The sequence below is a fragment of the Eucalyptus grandis genome, chromosome 4 (assembly GCF_016545825.1).
Source record: "Eucalyptus grandis isolate ANBG69807.140 chromosome 4, ASM1654582v1, whole genome shotgun sequence".
NCBI classification, from domain to species: domain Eukaryota; kingdom Viridiplantae; phylum Streptophyta; class Magnoliopsida; order Myrtales; family Myrtaceae; genus Eucalyptus; species Eucalyptus grandis.
In genome coordinates, this window is record NC_052615.1 from 16,783,638 (window position 1) to 16,808,630 (window position 24,993).

Below are 24,993 nucleotides of genomic sequence, written 5' to 3' on the forward strand. Positions count from 1 at the left end.
AATGTTATTGACTTGTTTTTTGTATTCAATTTATTGAGAAGAGAATTTAACAATTAGCTAGTCTATGAGAATTTAAAGTGCTTCCATGCAAACAAAAGATAATAATATGGGTGATTTCTGAAGTGTTTTACATTTTTGAATGTGATCTCTCGATTTTTTTCAATTTAGTTTTTGTACTAATCCTTCCATTAAAGTTAATAGCACCATCAATTGACGTGACAATAATGGATTTTTCATTTTAGCGTCCACAAGGCTTTTTAGCCCAAAAAGAAAGGAAAAAAAGATATACTGACAACAGGAAACGGAGTGCACGATCTTTTTTCTCTTCCAAGAAAGAATTTTCCTTTCGATTTGCCCCCTTCGTCTCCCATGAGATAGGAAAATAACACACAAGGCCGCCTACAAAGAAAGAAAGCAAAAACCTCCGTACTTGCTTTATTTTCTCCCTTGTCGGAACAGAATATTTGCGGGCCTTTTGCTTTAGTTTGCTTTATAAGCAGACCAGCAACGCTAAGATTGTATTTCTTATATCGTTCTAAATAGTGTGGTATTGATGTAAGTTTTTGTAAGAGAAATAAAATCCAGAATCAGCAAAATAATATTCAGATCCATAAAATCTGTAATAAAATTTACTTGAACTTATAATCGAAGTGATTCCAAACCCCATCATGTAGATTTATCATTCGATTAAAAGTATAGTTGAGATAGAAGATTGCAATATCTATTGACTCATGACATGAGAACATGAAATATTCCGAGCATGTAAAATACGAATCAGTAAGAAACATGAAAGCATAAATAATAGCTTTCCTCAATTTATTGAAATCTTCGTTTCCTGCTCTTGATGTCAAAAAAGCTAGCAAGTTAATTTGTCTAGAATCTTCTTAAGGCTCCATTTATTTCGTTAAATATGGATGATTTGCAAATATTTTCTTAAAAATGATCGCTTGAATCACTTGAAATAATTAACCAATGACAAATATTGTTATTATAGATAATCAGTTATGTCTAAATAATTTCATGAATGATCAAAATATTTTTCATTCATTCATTTTGATAAGAAATGCAAACGGTCATTTTTTAGAAAACGTTTTCCAAATCATTTTTTTGCAAAACAAGCGGAGCCTAAAAGTAAAATCTTTTTCACTCCTCTCTATATATAGAAAATTAGAATTGATTTCTTGCAAGATCGAACTAATTTCCATTAAGCTCATCTTCCAATTCCATATATTTCAGTTTATTTATTTTTATGGAAATTCTCCCTTTTCCTTATTAGTAACCATTTAATGTCCATCTTTTTGTTTTCACAAGAGTTAATGGATATCTCATCATTTGTGACAATGTATCACAACAAGAATTGTGATATGTCTTGCAAAAATTTGCAATATTTAATTTGTAATTTAAAGAAATTCGCAAAATTTCTTTCCCAAGATTGGGATTGTTTGTACTAACATGTGAGTTTCACATTGAAAGCTATTGCTCGTGGAAGTGGAAACAAAGTTAGCTTATCTCATCTTTAGGGTTGTTGATTTGTAAACTTGACGAAAATGATGACCAATGATTATTAAGTTTATCAGTAGATGATGCTTATCTATCGTTGAAATTATGACCAATCCCACATTATGAAACTTTATAAGACCACTTGGATTAGTCAGTGTGTACTTATTGCCAATGATTCTCAATATTGAATGGTAATGAATGTTTTCCAAACAAATGAATTTACCTTGATTTGCTCATGCAATCAAAGCTTTTTGGTGATGATATTCTTTTGATATTGTCTCTTATGACATTTATTTCAAATGACGATGATCCTGCCCAGTATGCTCCCGCAACTAGTGCACTTGTTTAATATATTTCAGCAGTGCTCGTAGATTTTAGCTTTAGAGCCCCAGCTCTATAAGTGACGGCAATTTGTAGCCTCAAAATCTATTTTCAAATGGTGAGTTTATGAAATCTGCAACATCTTCATCTCTACAAGTGATCGCAACCTATAACGTCAAAGCCCGAAGCACTCCCCACCACCAAGCTTTCATAACCCGGAGCATCTTTACATGGGGAGCTTTAATAGTCCGGAGTGACTCATTTCCATCCAGTTTGCGAATGCAAACGCTGAATCTTCTCTTCATGGTGAAATTATGTAGCGTAAGGCACTTCATTGACCTGTCGAGATTTTGCAGCCTTGGGTCTTCTCCTTCACACTGTGAGCTTTAGTAGCCTGGAGTGACCCATTTCCATTAGATTTGTGAACACAAAAACAAAATTTTCTTTGCACTGTGAATTCACGTAGCTCAGAGTAGTTCAGCAACTTGGCTAGCTTTCGTAGTCTAGGGTCCTCTCCTTCACACAACGAGCTTTAATAGCATGGAGTGACCCATGTCCCTGGCATTTTTAGAAAAGTAGCAGGATCAGTTTATTCTTTCCAATTACCAACAATTCTGAAGATTTGTTGATATTCACTTTGGTGTGTCATCAATGAGTTAAAATAACTAATATCTCTCTAAAACTACCAACTTTTGTTTGAGTCTTCGAATTTAGCAACTATTCAGTGATTTACCAACATCGTATTGACTCAATTATACCAATGTATTAAGCTTACCAAATTAGTTATATGAAAACGATATGGTCGATTCACCATAAACGATACTTACAAAACCAGGACACGGCAGAATGGAGGAAAAAGGAGGATAGGCAAAAGAAAAAGTAAAAGACATAGCATAAAGGAAGGGCATATTAAAGAAGTTCTCTTTGCCAAGAAAGAATCTTTCTCTTTAATTAGCTTTCATTTTGGTTTGCATTGTCTCCAAGTACTTGTTAACACTTGAATATTCATCAACAAGTCCAAAAGGACATCTGATTCGAAGACCATAGCAATTCAAGATTTCAATTTCGAGATTTTGAGCTTAAACGTGTTGTCCAAAGTTCAAACACGAATTTAGGGCTATGGATAACTATTCGCAATGAAGTTAAAGAGCATAATTTAAAGCTCATTAGGCCAAATTAATTCAATTTCAATATCACTTTGGGCACAATTAGGGTAATTGAAGAAATTGAGTTTAAAATGACGATTTGGGAACAATGGGTTGGGCAGGTCAACCTGGCTCGGCCCAATGGGCCAAACATATGGTAATAGCCAAGTTTATAAGGTAGTTTGAAGGGAAATAGGACAATTAGAAAGTCTCGGATCAACCCGGTTTGACCTGTTTAACCGTTAACTTAAGTCAACCCAAAAGTCAACAAATTACAACCCATAGACCATATGGCCTCCCCACTCTATCCCTAATTACAAAAATGTCATTCTCTCAATTACCAAAATTAAATTCCACACCATCAATCCTTAACAACATCAATTTTAGCCATTCATTTCTCCTCTAATCAAGGCCTTCGAATATGCCATGTCACTTAGCTATGATCCATGTGAGTTAATTTGACCCAATCATATCATTTCTTACTCATTATGCAAAGAACTTCAAGACCTTAGGATATCCATATTCTCTCAATTACTAAAATTATATTCCAGGTCATCAATCTTAGCCATTCATTTTCCTTCTAATCAAGACCTTAGGATATGCCATGTCACCTATTCATGATCCATGTGAGTTAATTTGAGCCAATCATATCATTTCTTACTCATTAAGCAAAGAACTTCAAGACCTTAGGATATCCATATTCTCTCAATTACTAAAATTATATTCCAAGTCATCAATCCTTAAGAACATCAATCTTAGCCATTCATTTTCCTTCTAATCAAGACCTTAGGATATGCCATGTCACCTATTCATGATCCATGTGACTTAATTTGAGCCAATCATATCATTTCTTATTCATTAAGCAAAGAACTTCAATCGTAGGTTCATTAGGCGAGTTGTAGGGCTAAGATTAGTCCCAAATTTGATTATTTTTCTCTCCAAAATTTCCCTCCTAACCCCTAAGTCCGAATTTAATGTTTTTAGGAAGTCATTTTGCAAGAAAATGACAATATTTGATGGTATTTGGTTGAGACCTAAAAATGAACTTGAAAATTATTTATGTTTAAGAAATTAGATTTTCCTAGACAGGCATAAATTATTCGGATGCTAGTGACTTGTGCATAGGTAGCTAAGGAACCTAGCAAGAGCATTAGGGTCTCAAGCCAAGATCCCCAACTCTTGAGCATGAGCACTAGTCTTGGGTCCATCGAAAGCGAGCTCGAGAACTCAATACCTATGCCTAGCTCCCTCACACTCTAGTCTTGGTCTACCAAGGCTAAGATGAGGTCATCAGCGATCGGGCCTTGGTCCATCAAGACCAAGCCTCGAACCTAGCGCCCAGGACTAAGGCCCCAACACCTGATACTGGCCTAGATTAATTGAGGCTGAGCTTAGGACTCGAGTGCTGGGGTCTAGGGCCCTACCTCAATGGACCTAGGCACGAGTGCCAAGGACCCAAGCATGACCTCAATATTATCAAGCCTAGTATCCCAAGCATGGAAACGGGCATCCTTGTCCCAAGCACGGGCATGAGGACGAGGGTCTCAAGCTTGGGCTCGATGGATCTAGGTTTTGGCATTGCGGACCCGGCCTTGTTGCCAAGGACTCAAGCACAAGTGTTGGGGTTTTCATGCCCAAACACAGTGTTTGGTTCAAGCATTAATATCGAGTCATATATTTAAAAATGATTTAAGACTTTTTGTCAAAGAAATTATTTTCCTAAATTTAAATTGCAATGGGAAAAGATTTTCCATTAATTCATTTTCCTAAACAATCCAAACACCAAAAAATGAGAAAAATATTTTCCCAAAGAAGGCTTTTCGCAAGACAAATGGAGTCTAAGTCTTGAGATATAGCGGATCATTTAATGTATAGATAATTCACATAAATGTCGTGATGGTCGTAGAGTCCTTTTCTATATCAAATTCTTTCCTCCGATGGGATTTCTTCCATTTTGTGATTTTGAATCTAAAATCTTTACATATTTTCTGTGTGCCCTATGAGATAAAGTAAAACTCTGACCAATGTTTTTACACGTGGACCGGTCAAAAAACTGGCTTCGCCTCTTGTTTTTGGGTCAACTAATTCAACCGGTCCGACCCCCAAGCAAATACAATAAACATTTTATAAACAAATTATGGCATGCATTGAATAGGCCTGTCTACTGAGTTAGATAGGTATGACCTCTTAGCTGATTGGATAAGCCTCATTTCTACATTTAAGATCATGGGATCAATCCTCTTATCCTCACCTCACCCCTTAAATGTTTTACAACGCGTTTGAGTCATAATCAAATACCTAGTTAAACCGGCGACAGGTTGATCGGGTTGACCAATTTCACAGGATTTGACCAGGTTTCTTTTTTAACAATCCAAGCTATTAACAATATGGAACCATAAAACGGTCTTCTTCCTAATCCAACGGGTTAAGCTAACTAGTCTAATATGATTTGAGAACACTAAATTTAACTATGGGTGGGTAAAAGTTTTAGCACTACTTTTTAAGGATGAGGGTAATTTTAGGGTAGAACCCAAAACTTGAGAACTTGACCAATGGAAGTCTATCTGGTTCTAGGTTTCCAAGGTATGTGAGGTAGATTCTAGGTTCCAAAAATTGGAGAACTTGTTTCAACAAAGTAGGTTCTTGGTCTATGCCTTCATGTGATCCTGTGTATTCCATGGCGCGTTCGATAACGAGTGTATGATTTGAGACCACTAATCCGAGCTTCCATTTTATGATTAAGACTTTTACTCAGTTAATATTTCATATTTTTCATATATCTAAATATAAGTTATCGGCAGTGAATTGTAGCAATAAGTGATGGTTATTAAATATGATAATTCACTGCAATTGTTCAATTAATAATAAAAGTGAAATATGAGTAGATCTTGGAATCTATCTTGGAACTTGAAACATGATAGATTTCAGATTCCAAGGTTTGCCATGTAGATTTTAGGTTCTAGAAAATGAGAAACATGTTTTAACGGATAGATTTCAGATTCTAATTTCTAGGTAAAACATGTGTGAATACGAAACCTGAAACTGTTCACCCCAACTATTTTTGAGGTGGAAAAATGATTTTAGAGCATATGTCTTGACTCGTATATTACTGTATATGATTGAATTTGGTCGTTTAGATTTTGTTTATGAAATAGGTTAGAATGGGTCTAGCAATAAGGCTCAATTAAAAAATGATATCAATGGGTTTGGATCTACCTTATTTATGATATATATTTATCAAAATGTAGGGGAAAAAATAGTGCTGTGGTTGGAAAAAGATAGACAAATTTAAAGAGAAAAGAAAATTAAAACAAAAGTAGAGTGGCGACACTTGCCGCCACCTCCGGCAGCGAGCCGAACGGCCACATTGCAATCATCGCTGGAGGCAGGCATTTTCGACGTCAGTCGTGTTCTCTAGTGGTTGCTAGAGTGCACGTGGATCTCGAACTATTACATTTTTTCCTTTTTCAAATATTTACTTATTCAAGTTGCTTTATAATGTGGTGGTTCGAGTAGGTAATATTATAAAATGAAGTTTAAATGCGTTATATGAAAGTATGGTTCAGGTTGAATATGAAACTATATAAAGAAAAATAAATCCAAACATATTATCTTGTAAAAATTGATAAAACCATTTACGACCAACTCAAATGCCACCGGGCCCAAACAATGCATTTGCTACCTCCAGGCTCTAGCTACTGTCCTGACCTTTGCCATGCATCGGCAGTCTCCCTAATCACCCATTTGTATATATAACATCAAAGGTCGCATCTAGAGATGTTAAACGGGTGGGTCGGGTCGAGTTTGGGTCGGGTCATTAATAGGTCAATATTCATTTATGACACATTTATGTCTAATGTAAATTTTTCAACCCATACCCGACCCGATCCATATTAATAAAATATTATCATATTTAAACAAATTTAGGAAAAATTATTTTTATGTTTTTAAAGATTATATTACTAAAAAACTTCCAAGCAATACAAATCTAATCAATAATTTTTCAATTTTTATAATTTTTCAAAAAAAAATTATTTTTATATATATATATATATATATATATATATATTTAAAACTAAAATATTTTTATATGTTGGAAAATTTTTATAATTTTTGAAATAATTATTTTAAAAAATCGAATTTTAATTATTTTTATTTTTATTTTTAAATATAATTTTTATTTTTAATTTTCTTTTTCTTTTTCTTTTTTGTTCTTCTTCTTTGGCGGCGGCTGGCCACGGGCGAGCCTCAAGCTTGCCCGACTCATCGACGCCGGCGAGCTCACAGCTCGCCGGATCCAGCGAGCTTGAGCTCGCACGATGCCCGCGAGCTCGAGCTCGCCCGATGCCTGGCTGAGCTCGAGCTCGCCCTCGCTGGATCTAGCGAGGCCTCCGCCTGCTAGATCGGGAGAGCTCAAGGCTCGCCAGTGTCGAGTGAACTCAAGCTCGGCCCTTGCCGGGTGGCGAGGCTCGAGCGTCGCCGATGTCGGCAAGTTCGAGTCTCCCTGAATAGCGAGGCTCTAGCCTCGCGGGCGTCGGCAAGGCCTCGCCTCGCTAGATCCGGCGAGCTCGAGCTCGCTAACGCCACTCACCGCCGACGAGCTCAAGGCTCACCTCGGCCGTTGCCGGCCATTGCCGTGCCGGCAACCGGAGGAAGAAGAAAGAAAAAAATTATAATAATTATAATTATAATTTCGGTTTTTATAAATAAATAAAAAAAGTTGTAAAGTTAAAGAGAGGGGAGAGAGATTGTGAGGTTTTAAGTGAAAATAAATGGGTTCATTTTTAATGAGTTGATAAATGGGTCACAAATGGGTTAGCTCTCTAACCCATTTAAAACCCATATATCTTAATCTTGACCCATTAAAACTCATTATGGGTGCTTTATGAAAGAAAGCTTGACCCATTAATGACTCATTTAACCATAAATGAGTCCATAAATGGAGTTGTGCAACCCATTTAACACCTCTAGTTGCATCCCACCAAAATATTCCAAATCGTGATCCATCTTTCTCTCCTTTCCCCCATTGACTCGCTTTCATACCGCCATCCATTCATCGCCACCACCACCATTTCTTGCGTAGCAGACGAGCTCCTCCGTGAACCCAGCCCCGACATCCACCTCCGTCGACATGTCTGCATAGTCCACCGCGGTGGCTTTTCATTCGACCTCAATGAAGTTCACGGTCAAAGTCGTCGCTCAATTCAACGGTTGGAATCCTCGAGTAGGAGAATCGGACGGCAACAAGCGAGTGCCCCTTAGAACAAAAAGCAACAACATTAAAAAAAAAGAAAAAAAAAGGCCAAAGTCCAAAGTGGGGGCTGCGTCTATGCGAAGCCGCGTGGAAATTTCATCCGCAATCCTCCGCACACCCCCCCACACCAACTTCACACGTACGCGTGTCTCCATATTCGCTTTCAGAAATTGATTTTCCCCGTTGACCGAGTCAACCTCGCCGCTGCTCTATAAGAAACAAGGCCCACCAGCCCCCTGCTTCTTCACCACCGTCTCTTCTAAAGCCGTTCAATACCAAACGACTCTCTTGAGGCAAAGAGGAGGTTCGAGAGACCCTCAATCTTGTTCTTCCTCGGTATTCTTCGGGTAACGTCTTGCGATCTTCGCAAGGTTCTTCAGGCCTTTGGTAACGTATATTCATCACGATGTTCAAGTTTAGTTACTGTCACCTATCCATGCAGACACAGATCCACGTGAAGACCCCGACGGGCAAGACCGTCATCGTTGAAGTGGAGAGCTCGGAGACCGTCCACAACGTGAAGGTCAAAATACAGGACGAGCAGGCATTCCCATGGATCAGCAGAAGCTGATCTTCGTGGCAAGGAGCTCAAGAACGATGTCTGGATGCTCACCGAGTATGACGTTCTCAGCGAGTCCGTGCTCTACCTCAATCTTTGTCAAAAGGCCAAGAAAACAGGTATGTGGCGCTTTCTTGCTTTGGCGCGGCGGCTTCTGAGGTGAATATTTCACAGTCTATGTAATTGTGTGTTGATGAGTTATTATGGATGTGGTGAAGAGAATCAATTGATCTCGCACATCATGAAATAAGCTTATCCTGAGAGTTTCTCAATTGAAGAGGACGTGGACGACCTTGATCCTTGATATTCTGCACAGCAAACCAAATCTAAGACCAATGTAAGGATTTTTCGACTTTATGAAGTAGCATATATGTTTTTTTCCCCTTTTTGAGAGCCTTGTATGAGTCTAAACATGGCAGCTGTATGAATGAGTTTGAAGAATCTTGAAGGGATTTACTGTACTGGACAAAATGATGAAGTCAAAGTTTAATGTGTTGGAGAAATCTTTCCAGAATATTTTGAAGCTGACAAAACATTTCTATCAGTCTAAGTCTGGATATCGATAGTTAAAGTCTCAAGACTTTATAGTCTCAAGACTTTGTAATCTCAAGACTCAAGACTCAAAATTATTCTCACCGGCGGTCTTTCTAATCCGAGCGAAGGATATCCGAAGCCGAAGTATATGGTTGGGGATTCGATCCAATCCTGGAAAAGATCCCTTGGTTGGATAATCACTTCCGGATTTTTTGATTCTTATCTAAGAACAATAGAAGATCCGATGGTCGACGAAACATTCTTGGAATGTTCTATTCTTGAAACCAAAATCTTGATTGTATGGGCGAACAGGATTGATGGGCTATCATCGATTCCTTAAATAGCTCGGATGATCTTCTTAATTGATTCCGTCCAACGGGTAGATTGGAGGAATTCCTTTGGTAAGTGCCAACGGCTATGATGGCATAAAGGAGTATAAAAGGAAGACGTTCTAGTTGTTTTAAGTGTGTGATTGATAGAAAAATTCAGTACGAAGAACCTTGATTGTTAGTCAATACAGTTCGAGTGAAATTGTACACACAGAGAGTGTTTATACTTGGTGATACCTTGAGCGAGTGTAGTAGATCATCTACATCGAGAAATCAAGGAAGATCAACACTGTAACATCTCTTTGTTCATAGTGGAATCCAGCCAATCGGCTGTCAGTGCAGAAGAGTGGTCGTAGGCTTGAATCAAGCCGAACCACTATAAACCTCGTGTTTAATTCTCTCTTTCCTTTACTCGGTCTTACGATTGATTTTTATCTGTTTAAGTATTGTGCAATCTTCAAGAAACTTTATAAACCTATTCACCCCCTCTAGGTACTCGTACTAGCATTATCAATTGGTATCGAGCCCGTGTTCTCACTTTATTTGAAGTGTTTTACTTGAGTAAAAGATCCATGGCTAGTATGCTAGCACAGGGCTGGTGGAAGGGCAAAGCAATACCAGACCACCCTACTTTGATGGAAAGGATTACAACATCTAGAAAAACAAGATGAAAGCTTTTCTACGATCAAAGGATCCTCGGAATGGGATGTGGTGGAAAGAGGAATTACTCCCTCGCTGCATCGGCATCCGAAAGAGGGAAAGAAAGCTGTTGAAACCAGCGGAATGTCTCAAGAAGAGATAAACAAGAGACAAGCACTTGATGCAAAAGCAATTTACTCTTTATATTGTGCTTTATCACCAACTGAATATAACAAAATATCTTCTTGTGATACAGCAAAAGAAGTCTGGGACAGATTACATATCACTTATGAAGGACAGACCAGAGTGAAGGAGACCGAGAATTAACATTCTCCTTGGTCAATATGAAGCCTTCAAAATGAAACAATGAGAATCTATAACCGACATGTTTAGCCGTTTTACAGATATTGTCAATGGTCTTGAGAATCAAGGACAGAAAATTTCTGATCCTATGAAGGTGAACAAGCTACTGCGTGGACTCTCCAAGGATTGGAATCATATAAAGACTTCAATAAGAGAGACGCAAAGAATTATGCCATTATCGTAGACGAGCTGATTGGAACTCTTCGATCTTATGAAATGGAACGAATTAATGAAGACGAAGATCCAAGAGGTAAGAAATCCATTGCATTAAAATCTAACGATGATTACGATGATACAAACTCGAAGAAGATCGGACGATGAGGAGCTTGCTCTTATGATTAGAAGGTTCGAAAAGCTGAATAGAAAAGGGAGAAGGTTCAACTCAAGGAAACAAAGTTTTCAGAAACAGCAAACCAAGTTTGTTGATAATGAGGAACCAAACAAAGATGTAGTTTGTTTGAATGTAAGAAAAAGGGACACATCGGACCAAATTGTCCTCTCTGAAGAAGAAAAGAGGAAAAGCTGAAAAGTCTCGTAAAGCTCTCAAAGCCGAAACTTGGAGCGATACAGAGTGTGAAGAAAGTGATGAGGAATATGCCAACCTTTGTCTAATGGCACAATCGGACTCGGATTCGGATCGGACTCGACGGTGAATTTGAGGTAAGTGATTATAAAATCCCTGTCAAAGTCTCTAAATACATTGATGAACTATGTTTTAGTCTTAAAACTTCTCTAAAAAGGATTTCCGAACTTAAAAAGGAAAACTCAGTCTTAAAACAAAAGGAAAATATTTTATAAGAAAAAGTGAAAAGTTTAGACTTGAATGTTTCTACTCTTAAGGAGAATGAAGATAAACTTTCAAAAGAAAATGCTTTCTTAAAAACTGACTTATCAAATATTTCAAAGAAATTTTCAATAGGGTCTGAAAAACTTGAAAAAGTTCTTTCGGTCCAAAGACCTTACTTTAACAAGTCTGGTTTGGGTATGACAGCGAAACAATTCCTTTGATTGATTTTCCAAAAGTAAAAGAAAGAATTAAGAAAAGACCGTCAAAAGAGGCTTACAAAAATCATTTCAAGAAAGTCTTTGTAAAGTCTGTAGGTCGAAGTGCTCTAAGATGTTCAAAGTGTAACAGTCAGGATCATTTTGAAAAAGAGTGTTCTATGGTTTGGAAGCTGTCAAGAAAGTATGGCCTAGTAATGCTTATTCTACTAACGTGAAAGGACCCAAGAAAATTTGGGTACCAAAGAAAGCTTGAGACTCTCTTTTGAATGCAGGTCTCTGTCAAAAAGAAAATTAAGTGGTATCTTGACAGCGGATGTTCAAGACACATGACAGGAGACTCAAAATGCTTCATAAAGCTTGTTCAAGTGAATGGTGGAAAAGTTTCATTTGGAGGAAACAGCAAAGGAAGCATTGTGGGATTTGGAACTGTGAAAATTGGAAATCTCACAATAAGCAATGTCTCTCTAGTGGAATGACTCAACTACAATCTTCTAAGTATTAGCCAATTGTGTGATCTTGGTTTCAAGATCTCCTTTCACGAAGGCATATGTTCTGGAATTAGCAAAGACTCAACTCAGTCTTTCATGGGTCGAAGGCATGGAAATATCTACCTCCTTGATGTAAAACCAAATGAAGCACAATGTCTAATCTCAATTCAAGATGAAGCAGTCTTATGGCACGAGAAAGCTTGGCCATGTCAACATGAAACAATTAGCCAAAATCTCATCAAAGAAGCTTGTTCGAGGTCTACCTAAATTGCCATACCAAAAGTCTAATTCATGCACTCCATGCATTCAGGAAAGCAAGTAAGAAATTCATTTAAGCAAATAAACCATGTCTCTACTAATCATGTACTACGGTTGCTTCATATGGATCTCTTCGGACCAACGAGAACCCGAGCATTGGAGGTAAGAAATATTGCCTAGTAATTGTGGATGATTACTCCCGCTTTACTTGGGTATACTTTCTTACAAGTAAGTCGAAACCTTTTCGTATTTTGAAAAATTTGCCAAAAGGTTCAAAATGAAAAAGGATGTGCAATCTCAAGCATAAGAACAGATCATGGAAGTGAATTTGAAAATCAAGATTTTACGAAATTTTGTGATAAATCTGGTTTTAATCATATGTTTTCCTCTCCATATACTCAGAGCAAAATGGAGTTGTGAAAAGAAAGAATAGATCTCTTCAAGAAATGGCTAGAACACTTTTAATTGAAAGCAAAATTTCTTCACGATTTTGGGTGAAAGCTGTTTCAACAGCATGCTATATTATAAATAGAGTCCTTTTAAGACCTATTTTAGAGAAAACCCCCTATGAATTGTTCAAAGGTAAAAAGCCTATTGTTTCATACGTTCATGTGTTTGGTTGCAAATGCTTTATGTTGAAAAATGCAAATGATCGAGTTGGTAAGTTTGAAGAAAGATCAGATGAAGGCATCTTCCTTGGATATTCTACATCAAGCAAAGCCTACGAGTCTATAACAAGAAAAGCCGGTCGGTGGAGGAATCAATGAATGTTAAATTCCAAGACTCAATGCAAGATGAATCCAGCCGGACTCGTATGAAGAGTCGAACCTACTCAGAGACCTTCCAATGCTTACAACTCAAGAAGCATCTCGGTCTCGGAAGTCCAACATCAAGAAGCACATGAAGATTCAAACAAAGAAAGAGATCATCAACCGGGCGGGAATAACCGATGAATGGAAGCATAAATCCAGTCATCCTAAAGATCTCATTATTGGCGAAATCAATGAAGGAATCCGCACCAGATCAAAAAGGCATGAAGAATCTAGTCTTTGTGGCTCTCATTTCTGAAATTGAACCAAAAAGCATAGAAGAAGCTTTATCTGATGAAAGCTGGATCGAAGCTATGCAAGAAGAACTCAGACAATTCAACATCAATGATGTCTGGGAATTGACATCTAAACCAAAAGGTAAAACCGTTATTGGAACCAAATGGGTATTCAGGAACAAGATGAATGAAGAAGGAAAAGTAAATACGAAACAAAGCAAGACTCGTGGCCAAAGGATATACGCAAGAAGAAGGAATAGACTATGATGAGACTTACGCTCCAGTAGCAAGGTTAGAAGCTATTCGTCTATTACTTGCGTTTGCTTGTTATAAAAATTTCAGGTTATTCCAAATGGACGTCAAAAGTGCATTCCTAAATGGATTCATCCATGAGGAAGTTTATGTGGAACAACCACTGGGTTTGAAGACCCAAAAAGCCAGACTCAGTCTTCGGACTGAAAAAGGCCTTGTATGGTTTAAAGCAAGCACCTCGAGCTTGGTACGACAGACTAAGTAAGTTCTTATTACATAATGGTTTTGTCAAAGGTAAAGTAGATACTACTTTGTTTATCAAAAATGAAAGCAAAAGCTTTTTACTTGTTCAAATATATGTGGACGATATTATTTTTGGATCACCTAATGAAAGTCTATGCAAGAAATTTTCTAAGTCTATGCAGGATGAGTTTGAAATGAGTATGATGGGAGAGTTAACATTCTTTCTTGGACTTCAAGTGAAACAAATGAAGGAAGGAACTTTTATCCATCAAGAAAAATATGCGAATGATCTTGTCAAAAGGTTTGGATTGGAAAAGTGTAAAAGACCGACATACCAATGTCATGTTCTCGGAAGATAGACAAGGATGAAGAAGGGAAGAAAGTAGATCAAAAGCTGTACAGGAGCATGATCGGTTCACTTCTTTATCTTCGCTTCTAGACCTGATATTTTGTTGAGTGTTTGTATTTGTGCTAGGTTTCAATCGGATCCTAGAGAATCCCATCTCGGTCTTTGTAAAACGTGTTATCAAATATGTTGCCTCATCTTCAAGCATCGGTCTCTGGTATCCCAAGAAGGAGACTTTAATCTTCAAGGATACTCGGATGCGAGATCTGGCGGTTGCAGAATCGATAGAAAAAGCACCTCGGAACTTGTCAACTACTTGGAAACAGAACGATGTCTTGGTTTTCGAGGAAGCAAAGCTTTCTTGTAGCTCTTTCAACGACGAAGCGAGTATGTAGCTCTTGGAAGCTGCTGTTCGCAAATTCTATGGATAAAACAACAGCTACAAGACTTTGGGATTGAAGACTCATGCACAGAAATCAGATGTGACAACACCAGTGCGATTAATCTCACCAAAAATCCAATCCTTCATTCAAGAGCAAAGCATATTGAGATTCGACATCACTTCATTAGAGATCATATTCAAAATGGAGAAATCTCGATTCAATTTGTTGATTCAAAGAGTCAACTAGCGGATATATTCACAAAGCCTTTGGAGAAAAATCAATTCGACTTTATCCGTTCAAGACTCAACATTTTGAAGCTGAAGAAGTTAAAGTCTAGAGACTCACCAACTCTAAGACTCTAATCTTTCGGACTTTAAATCCTCGAGACTCAGACATTCGTGGCTATAGGCTTGTAAGTTGTATTTCATCTAAAAGGTACTAATTGTCATTTAGTTATATTAACTCGAAAAGGTACGATCTTTCGTTTAATAATTTTGGCAGTTATTGATTTTGAAAAGAAGTGATCGTTCACTTTCCTTGCACCGATTGAACTTCCTTTTTCAAAACTGAGTTATATATATACAGTTTTCTTTTCCCCAATCTTCAAAACCCTAAAAGGCACTCTCCTCCCGATCTTTGTTTTTTGCTTATTCGTCGTCGAGAAAGTGGTCATTTTTCTTAGGAAAGCAAGTGAAGGAATCTTCCAAACGACAAAGAAAGATGTCTTCTTCAAGGAAATCATCAAGAATCGCAAGCGGGGACTACAAAGAATGGAGAAGGGACCGACTCATTTCGATCTCACGAGGAAGAAGACTTAACAAGTCGGCGACAAAGTCCGATTCGCTCTCATCCACGTCATTCATCGCCTCCTGCCCCACAAGGTGCAAGTCATAATGGAAGAAGAGATAATCGAGGATGCCGACCCGTAAGAGTTCAAAAGCCCTCCTTTTGTATAAACTTTATCGTGCGTTGAAAAGCACGGGTACTCCATTGAATTATATAGATGACTTCCTTAAGGACAAAAATTATGGGAATGAGTATCTTTTTGAAGAAAATGGAGGAATGGGGAATTGCCCCGAAAGGAAAAGCGGAGGAAGCACTTGCGAATATTCCAAGTGATCCTCGTATGCCGAGACAAAATTTAATTGAAGGGAACGATGATGACAGAATGTTCCTTGAATTTCAACCGAAAATGGGAGTGGCAGCAAAGGTGAAAGGAAATCGGATGGATTTGTTCAAATCCAAGGATCAAGAAAAAGTGTATTCCAGGCTGTTGAAAAGAGGGGTGATAAACCCTAGAAGTGTCGATTTTGACTTCTTGGACGCCATCAACATAAACTTAAGAGAAAAGTTGAATTTGTTTCAACTTGAGAATTTTGCTCGACTCTATGGACGGGTATGCTCATTTGACTGCTTATTTCTATTCAAATCTTAGCTTTCTGGATGCGAATAGAATATCATTTAGTGTTCGAGACAAAGTCTACGTGGTAGATGTGAATATGTTGGCTGATATAGTTGGAGTTGAACGAGGACGCTATCTACCAATCAAAGTCTCACCTGCTCGCACTACTCTGGGCTGGTCAAAGATAGGGACGCGAGAGAAGAAAGTTACCTATTCGGGATGAATGCCATCAACATTGTGCTTCATAAGATTGTGATCAACTGTCTTAGACCAAAGTCTACGTCAAAGACTTCTGTGTCTCTTTCTGAAGCAAAGTTGATGTATGCGATCAACACGGGACGGAAGTTCTCTCTCCCGCACACTATTCTCTTCCATATGTACAGAGCAATGTCGAAAGACAAAGGACAATTGCCTTATCCAGTGCAGTGACCAAGATCTTGAGACACATGAATATTGAACCACCTCAAACTCTTTGTGTTCAACCGTGTGATAAGATGGTGGTAGGTTTGAAGATGTTAACAAAGATGCGTCTGCAAGAACTTTCCAAGGCAATGGAGAAATTCAAAGTGAAATCTCCTGTTCAGTCTGCTTCAAAGAGAAAAGGAAAGGAGGTCGTTGGAGCCTCATCAAAAAAGAAGAGAAGAACTCTCATCCTGGAGGATGAAGATGAAAAGGATGAAGATCCTACGATCCATGCACTGATAAGAACCAGACGTTCTGTGTCTCAGCCGAGAGAATTTCAGAAGAACCAAAGAGAAGAAGAAGAACAGAGAGAGAAAGAGAAGGAAGTGAAGAAGAGAAAGAAAAGTCTGCCGCTGAATGCGGAGAGAAGGGAAATACTGGAGCATGATCATCACTCTTCCCCTTTGGATGTCCTAGAGACAAGGGAGTTGGCGAGCAAGAAAGGTCTACACCTCATGCTGCAGATAGTGAAGGTCCAAGACAATCTCCAGCGGACCCGGAAGACTTTCGGGCTTCTCAATTGCTCGAAGAAGGTGATATGTCGACACCAAATCTGCAAGACTATACGAAGTGCCATCATCGAAAAAGCTCATGCCGGTGCGCGGATGCAGACAATTCTGCAGATTTTCATCGAATCATGGATATTCTTCGGAAATGCGTGACCAAATATATGCTATGGAATGTGAAATTCAAGCAATGAAGAATGCTGGACAAGCATCTTCAGTCAGCCTGGAGGACAAGATGAAAGACCTCGCTCTGCAAATTCAAGCCAATGCCAAAGGAGAGGAGGTAGCTCATCTAAGGGAGGACTTGAAGAGGCTGGAAGGCGTAGTCCATCAATGGGAGAATTCCAGATCGTGCACATTCCCAGCGAGACATGACTCCTTTCTCACCCTCTTTTTAATGATGACAAAAAGGGGAGAACCAATTTGAACAAACATCATTTTAAAACTTTATTTGACTTTTGTGTTTATTTTTGAGTATGACTTGAGAACTTGAGTGTTAGACTTTGAATTGGTGTGGATTTTGATGCTTGGTGGTTGCATTTATATCAAGTATTGTTATATAGTATTACTCATGAAAGACTAACCAATTTGCTTTGTGGATGCAGAGTCTGGTTGTTTATTAATCTTTATGAGTTAACCATATTGCTTGAGAAATGTTTTTGCAGGTCAAGGTTGTTCAAATCTACAAGAAAGTTTTGTCACCATCAAAAAGGGGGAGATTGTTGGAGAAATCTTTCCAGAATATTTTGAAGCTGACAAAACATTTCTATCAGTCTAAGTCTGGATATCGATAGTTAAAGTCTCAAGACTTTGTAATCTCAAGACTCAAGACTCAAGACTCAAAATTATTCTCACCGCAGTCTTTCTAATCCGAGCGAAGGATATCCGAAGCCGAAGTATATGGTTGGGGATTGATCCAATCCTCTAGAAAAGATCCCTTGGTTGGATAATCACTTCGGATTTTTTGATTCTTATCTAAGAACAATAGAAGATCCGATGGTCGACGAAACATTCTTGGAATGTTCTATTCTTGGAAACCAAAATCCTGATTGTATGGGCGAACAGATTGATGGGCTATCATCGAGATTCCTTAAATAGCTCGGATGATCTTCTTAATTGATTCCGTCCAACGGGTAGATTGGAGGAATTCCTTTGGTAAGTGCCAACGGCTATGATGGCATAAAGGAGTATAAAAGGAAGACGTTCTAGTTGTTTTAAGTGTGTGATTGATAGAAAAATTCCAGTCGAAGAACCTTGATTGTTAGTCAATACGGTTCGAGCGAAATTGTACACACAGAGAGTGTTTATACTTGGTGATACCTTGAGCGAGTGTAGTAGATCATCTACATCGAGAAATCAAGGAAGATCAACACGTAACATCTCTTTGTTCATAGTGGAATCCAGCCAATCGGCTGTCGGTGCGAAGAGTGGACGTAGGCTTGAATCAAGCCGAACCACTATAAACCTCGTGTTTAATTCTCTCTTTCCTTTACTCGGTCTTACGATTGATTTTTATCTGTTTAAGTATTGTGCAATCTTCAAGAAACTTTATAAACCTATTCACCCCCTCTAGGTACTCGTACTAGCATTATCATAATGTGCGCACAGGCTCAATTTGTCGGCTAAATCTATGTCCAGAATCTACATGTTTAATCTGTATGACCATTTCTATTGCTGGATGAGTGAGGGCTTTCAGCTTTAGCGTAAATTGTGACAATGCGGGCGTGATAGAGTAAGCACGACTTGGTGGAGGCTGTTTTTTCATTAGCTCATCGGAGAAATAAAGGAACAGCCATAGCTGAACGTTTGTCATAGGCCAGTTGAGTAGGACTCGTTTAAATCATTCTTTTGTAATAGATATACACCCTTACCGATGAGCGAAGGAGAGAACATTAGTACATACAGCATTGCCCTTTTGTATTATTTTCATGGTTCGATTAAATGACTACAACTGGGTATTAACTATCCTTCAGTGTGTTTCTTGCTAGATGTATCTGCAGATGAGGATGATACGGACATGGAATCCAAGATCTGATGAAAGATGTTAGTACTACTTAGTACTGATATTATAACTCAAACTTGCGCTAGGTTGGATGCAAGATTTCACTATACACGCGTGCTTCAAGACTTTTATTTTGGAAGGCCTCACATGACTGGAGTTAACGAGTTCCGTCGAACCATGAAGCCTTCAACGGGGAAGGCCATTTATGCTCCTGATGCTTAAATTGGCATAGGGGCTTTGTTTACTTCATATGGAAAATAAGAAACATGAAACTCCTCAACGAAAATCATTTGATGTGGTGAAAATCAACAAGAAGAATGGTTTTTCCAAGAGATAATTCTTGTCACCTCATGGTCTATCTGCAACCATACAGCCACTATGAAAGATGTCGACAGCCGTTGATTTTGATGTGCACGGTTGAAGAGGTAGAAGTCAAATTTGTCAGCAATAATTCAACAATATGGACTAGTTCAAATTAGATTTCTCCCTTCAGTTTGCTTTCAGTTGGTCCTCGCGATTTTCAGCCGATTATTGCACAATGTCAGCCAATAGTCTCCTCTTCTATGAATGACTTATTGACAACAGCTGTCACGGAGGATGAGATCAAGGCAGCCACCTTTCAGCTCAGACGCACAAAAGCACCCGAACCTGACGGTCTGAATGGTCTTTTTTACCAAACTTATTGGAACACTTTGTGTGTTGATTTTATCCCCCTTATACAACAGTTTTTTTTTTTTTTTTATCTCGGGGTTATGCCTTTAGCTCTAAATCAAACCATTATTACCCTGATCCCCAAAGTTTCAAACCCTGAAAGCTTAGATCAGTACCGCCCTATTAGTCTGTGCAATTATGCTTATAAGATTATCTCAAAAGTGATTGCAAATAGACTTAAGCCTTGGCTCCCTGAATTGATATCTCCTTAGCATAGTGCCTTTGTTAGTGGTCGTCAAATTCAGGATAATATTCTCATCGTCCAGGAAGTGCTACATCAGTTGCGCACTAGAAAAAGCCAGAAGACTTTCCATGCAGTTTTAAAGATGGACATGCAAAAAGCTTATGACCAGGTGAAGTGGGATTTTCTAGAGGCTTACCTACTAAAATTGGGATTTCATCCTACTTGGGTCAGATGGGTCATGCAATGTATTACCACTGTGTCTTGCAATGTGCATTTTAATGGTGAACAACTACCCTTCTTCCAGCCAACCCGTGGTATCCAACAGGGTGATCCCCTTTCCCCTTATTTATTTATCCTTCTAGCTAATATGTTATCGAATATGATCAGTCAAGCTATCAACATGGGCAATCTCAAAGGCATTAAGCTCAATAGGTGGTGTCATGTACTATCTCATCCATTCTTTGCTGATGATGCAATTTTCTTTATAGAGCCAAACTACGGGAATGTCTAAATCTTGCAAATATTCTCAACCAGTATTGTTTAGCTACAGGACAGGCAATCAACCGAAACAAGTCTGGGATTTCTTTCTCTAAGGTTTGTCCTCTACGTTTACAGCACAATTTAGCTAATGCGTTGAGAGTTCCAATTCTTATTTAGACTGGCAAATATTTGGGAATCCCCTCGGATTGGGGACGATCTAAGAAGGAAATGTTCGCTTGGATACTTGCTCTAGTGAACAAAAAATTAGAGGGTTGGAAAGAAAGACTCATATATAAAGGGGGGAAGGAAGTTCTTATCAAAGCTGTGGTCCAGGCGATCTCACATTTCGCTATGTCTATCTTCAAAATCCCGGTTTCCATTTATATAGCCATTGAAAAGAGAATTGCACGATTCCGGTGGCAGAATGACTCTTCTAAATCAGGCATTCACTGGACACGATGGGAGTACCTAAAGGGTAGCAAATCTGAAGGTGGTCTCGGCTTTCGGGACCTATTGCAATTCAATAAAGCCTTACTAGGTAAACAGGCTTGGCGACTGCATCAAAATCCAACGGCTCTATGGAGCTAGCTTCTTAGAGGTATTTATTTCCACTCTATGGATTTTCTTACTGCTGCTAGAGGTTCTAGGCCTTCTTGGGGATGGCAGGGTCTTTTACTAGGTCGGGATTCCATTAGTCACGGCTTCCGTTGGTCAGTAGGTGATGGACGAAAAATTAGAATAAGAAAAGACTGCTGGCTGCCCAAAGGAGTTCTAGGAGGTCCAGCTAACCAACATGAACCTTTTAAGGTTGCTGATCTGGTTGATCCCCAGACCAATGACTGGAATTTCTCTGTTATTCATGAACTATATGATTATCATACAGTGCAGCAGATACTCGCAATCCACGTCAGCCCCTCACATATTGAGGATCAGCTGATTTGGACAAAATCTATTCATGGAGACTACACGGTTAGAAGTGGTTACCAATCTCTGAGGCAAACTGCAATACACCAAAGTCAGCCTCAAGTTTCGCCTGCTCACACTCTCCCTCAAGCATTGTGGAAACATCTTTGGAAACTACAAGTAGCCCCTAAAGTTAAATTTTTTATTTGGGCCTTATGCCATAATGTTTTACCCACCAGAGATAACCTGTTCCATCGGCATATTACTTCAGACCCGATTTGCCCACTCTGTCAGGATACCCTACCTGAAACAGCAACCCAACTGTTCCTATTCTGCCCAAAAACAGTCCGTGTTTGGTCCATGCTAGCTCAACATATGCCCATTCACATACACACTACGCATAGTATAGAACATTGGGTAGCAGCTCAGATACTTAAACAACAAAACTCACCTGATTCAACTACACTTGCTTATGTTCTTTGGAATCTCTGGAAGGCGAGGAATCACTTTATTTTCTGTCATCAGCAACTGGATCCCCCTCGGATTGTGGACTCAGCTCTTATACATGCCCGATCAATTATGTTATCTTCTCCTTGTTCTGTAGCACAAGCGCAACAGGGGATCAGTGGTGGCGAACTATGGAGACCACCCGAACCAGACACAATCGAGGTTAATTTTGATGGGGCTTTTGATCCACATACCACAAGTGGCACAATTGCCACCATTTGCAGAGATCAGCGCGGTAGAATGCTCGATGGACTTACCCGGACGATCACTGTCTCTTCCCCTCTGCAAGCGGAGTTTATGGCGTTGTTGCTCACTCTTCGTTATCGGCAACAAACTGGTAGACAGCAAGATAAACTCATCCTCGAATCGGATAGTTTGATTTTGGTGGAAGCGATTAATGAACTTACCTTGCCGCCGTGGGAGGTTCGGTCGATATTTGCAGAGGTTCAGTTTTTGTTGAGAAGTTTTTCCTGCGCTAGGGTTGTCCATTGTCGAAGGGGGGCAAATCGTGTAGCGGATTGGGCCGCAAAGCTTCATAGAGCTGGGGGTCTCTCTAATGCGTGGCCCATCTCGCCTCCCCCTCTGTTATTAGATCTGTTAACTCCTGATCTTTTAGCCGCTTGGTGTAATCCTCAGTTTTATTGAATATAGTTATGTTTCTGTCCAAAAAAAAAAAATTCTCCCAAAATAATAATAATAATAATAATAATAATAATAATAATAATAATAATAATAATAATAATAATAATAATAATAATAATAAAAAGAACTTTGAATTAGATGGACGGGGAGATGCGGAAGTTCGAATTTCAATTTCAGCTCTAGAGATCCATTGGGATGAACTTTTTGAAAAGGAAATCTTGGAGGCCCATATCTTTTTAATTAGAAGCGATAAAGGGTTGGGTTGCTGTTGACAAGTCGGTTTGAATCTAACCAAAAAAAAAAAAAGTCGGTTTGAAACAAGGTTGTCTTAAATTTGAAAATAATTTTTGGCTTCGGGTAGTTTCGGGCTCTTTCTTGAATGCATTGAGTGGAATCTGGTTGGACTCAATAAGGGAAAAGTGCTAAAAAAAGTCTTAAATCTGTTATCTTTGTGCTGATTTAGTCCTAAACATTTTTACGTTGTGCCAATTCAATTCTTTCTGACCAATTTTGGCCGGATTTTGTTGACTGAACGCCGGCCGACTGACATGGCATGATCAGCGCTGACGTGGACAACTTTTTATAATATTTTAATATTTTTGATTTCTTTTCTTCTCTTCTTCTTCCTTCACCCGATTGCCGAGCTCGGCAAGAATCGGGTAGAGGCGACGGCCAGCGAGGTCAAGGTCGACCTCATCGGCCACCTCGCTAGTGGCCACGAGGGTGGCCTCGCGCTAGGCGGCGAGAGGCCGCCCTCCAGGCCTAGGCGACAAGGCTCGCCCTCGTCGGATCTAGCAAGGGTCGAGCCTTGCCCATGGCCAACCGGGGGTGAGCCCTACCAGCAACGCAAGGCCAACTCGAGGCCGCCTCCTCATGCCAAGCTAGCGGGCTCGCTCTCACCAGCCATGGACGAGGCTCAGCCCTCACTAGATCCGGCGAGGCCGCCCCTCACGGCCACCGGCGAGGTGGCCGGCAAGGTCAACCTCGACCTCGCCGGCCGATTGCCAAGCCGGCGATCGGTTGGAGGAAGAAGAGAAGAATAAAAACGAAAAAGAAAAAGAAATCAAAAATATTAAAACATTATTAGAAGTTGTCCACATTAGCACTGATCAGGCCACGTCACCACCGGCGTCTAATCAGAAAAATCTAGCCAAAATTGGCCAGAAATGACTAAATTGACATAACGTAAAAAAGTTTAGGACTAAATCGGCACAAAACCAAAATGTTTAGGACTTTTGGCACTTTCCCGACTCAATAATCCTCAAGACATCTTCATCTTCACTACATTGCATAAATAGAAGTTAGGTTCTAGTTGGATAGTACCAACTTAATTCGGATAGTTTGGGTTTGGTTTTTCTTCAATTACTAATTCAATGGTCAAATTCGAATAATATGCGAAAATTATCTAAAAATTCATAAATCTATTGAACTTTTGTCAATTCAGTTATAAACATTTTAATTTTACTAATTTAGCATTTTCACTTTTTACCAATTAAATTTATCCGGTCAATTTTAGCTAGATATTATTGATGTGGACACCATCGATATGGCTGGCACTAACAAGAACTATTTTTAATAATTATTTGTTATTATTTTTTCTTTCTTTTTTTCTTTTTTCTTTTTTCTTCTTCCTTTTACGTCATAGGCGATGGCTAGCTGCCAACCATGGCCAAGTCAGCTGGCCTCACCTAGGCAAGGGTGGCCCTTGCTTACCCTAGGCAAGGTGCAATACGACGAGGCTCACCCTCACCTGGCAAGACTTAGCAAGGGTCAACCTTGCCTAAGCCAAATATGGCAAGACCAACCCTCACCCAGACCAAGATGGCCTTGTTGAGTAATAACCAAGTCAAGACGACTCCAAGTAAGGGCCAGCTTGGCCTAAGCAAGGCCAACCTTCACCAAGTCTCGCTTGGGCTAAGGCGAGCCTTGGTGAGGACTCCCCTCACTAAATCTAGCGAGGCCAACCTTCACTCTAGCTAAGGCAGCCTTGCCAAGCATTGCTTGTGGCATGTGAGGCCATCCCATTTGGCCATTGCCTATGGTTGATGGCCAACCACCAACAAAAGAAAGAATAAAGCAAAAAAAAAAATCAATAAAAATTTTGAAAAAAAAATAAAATATTATTAAAAATTGTCCACATTAGTATGGCCGTGTCACTTAGAACAGTTGATGTCCATGTTAGTAAATTCCAGTCAAAATTTGCTGGATAAACTCAATTAGTAAAATATGAAAAATTTAGAAATAAATTAGTGAAAATATGATAAGTTTAAGATATTTTGGACAATTTTTTCTTTACAATACGTTAGGATTGCATTTGGCTGGGCTTATTTTGTCTTTGGTACTTTGGTGAATGGGCTCCTATCCATAGCTTCATTTCGGAAGAATGGGAACTGTGCCTATATACAAATCTCATCTCCTGTCCTCATCATATCAATTGTTGGATGTGCGCTCCATGACAATTTATATACCCAAAAAAAAGAAAAGAAAAAAAAAAGCAGTATCCTTTGTCACCTTAGCCTACATTGTTGTG

At 39.1% G+C, this 24,993-nt stretch overlaps 1 long non-coding RNA gene across 1 annotated transcript; it reads left to right on the forward strand.

Annotated features, from left to right (window-relative positions):
- Positions 1–8,476: 8,476 nt before the first annotated feature.
- Positions 8,477–19,771, forward strand: LOC108959007. Its single transcript, XR_001986482.2, has 3 exons — positions 8,477–8,567; positions 8,663–9,116; positions 19,008–19,771. It is a non-coding gene; the product is annotated as an uncharacterized LOC108959007 (long non-coding RNA).
- Positions 19,772–24,993: the final 5,222 nt, after the last annotated feature.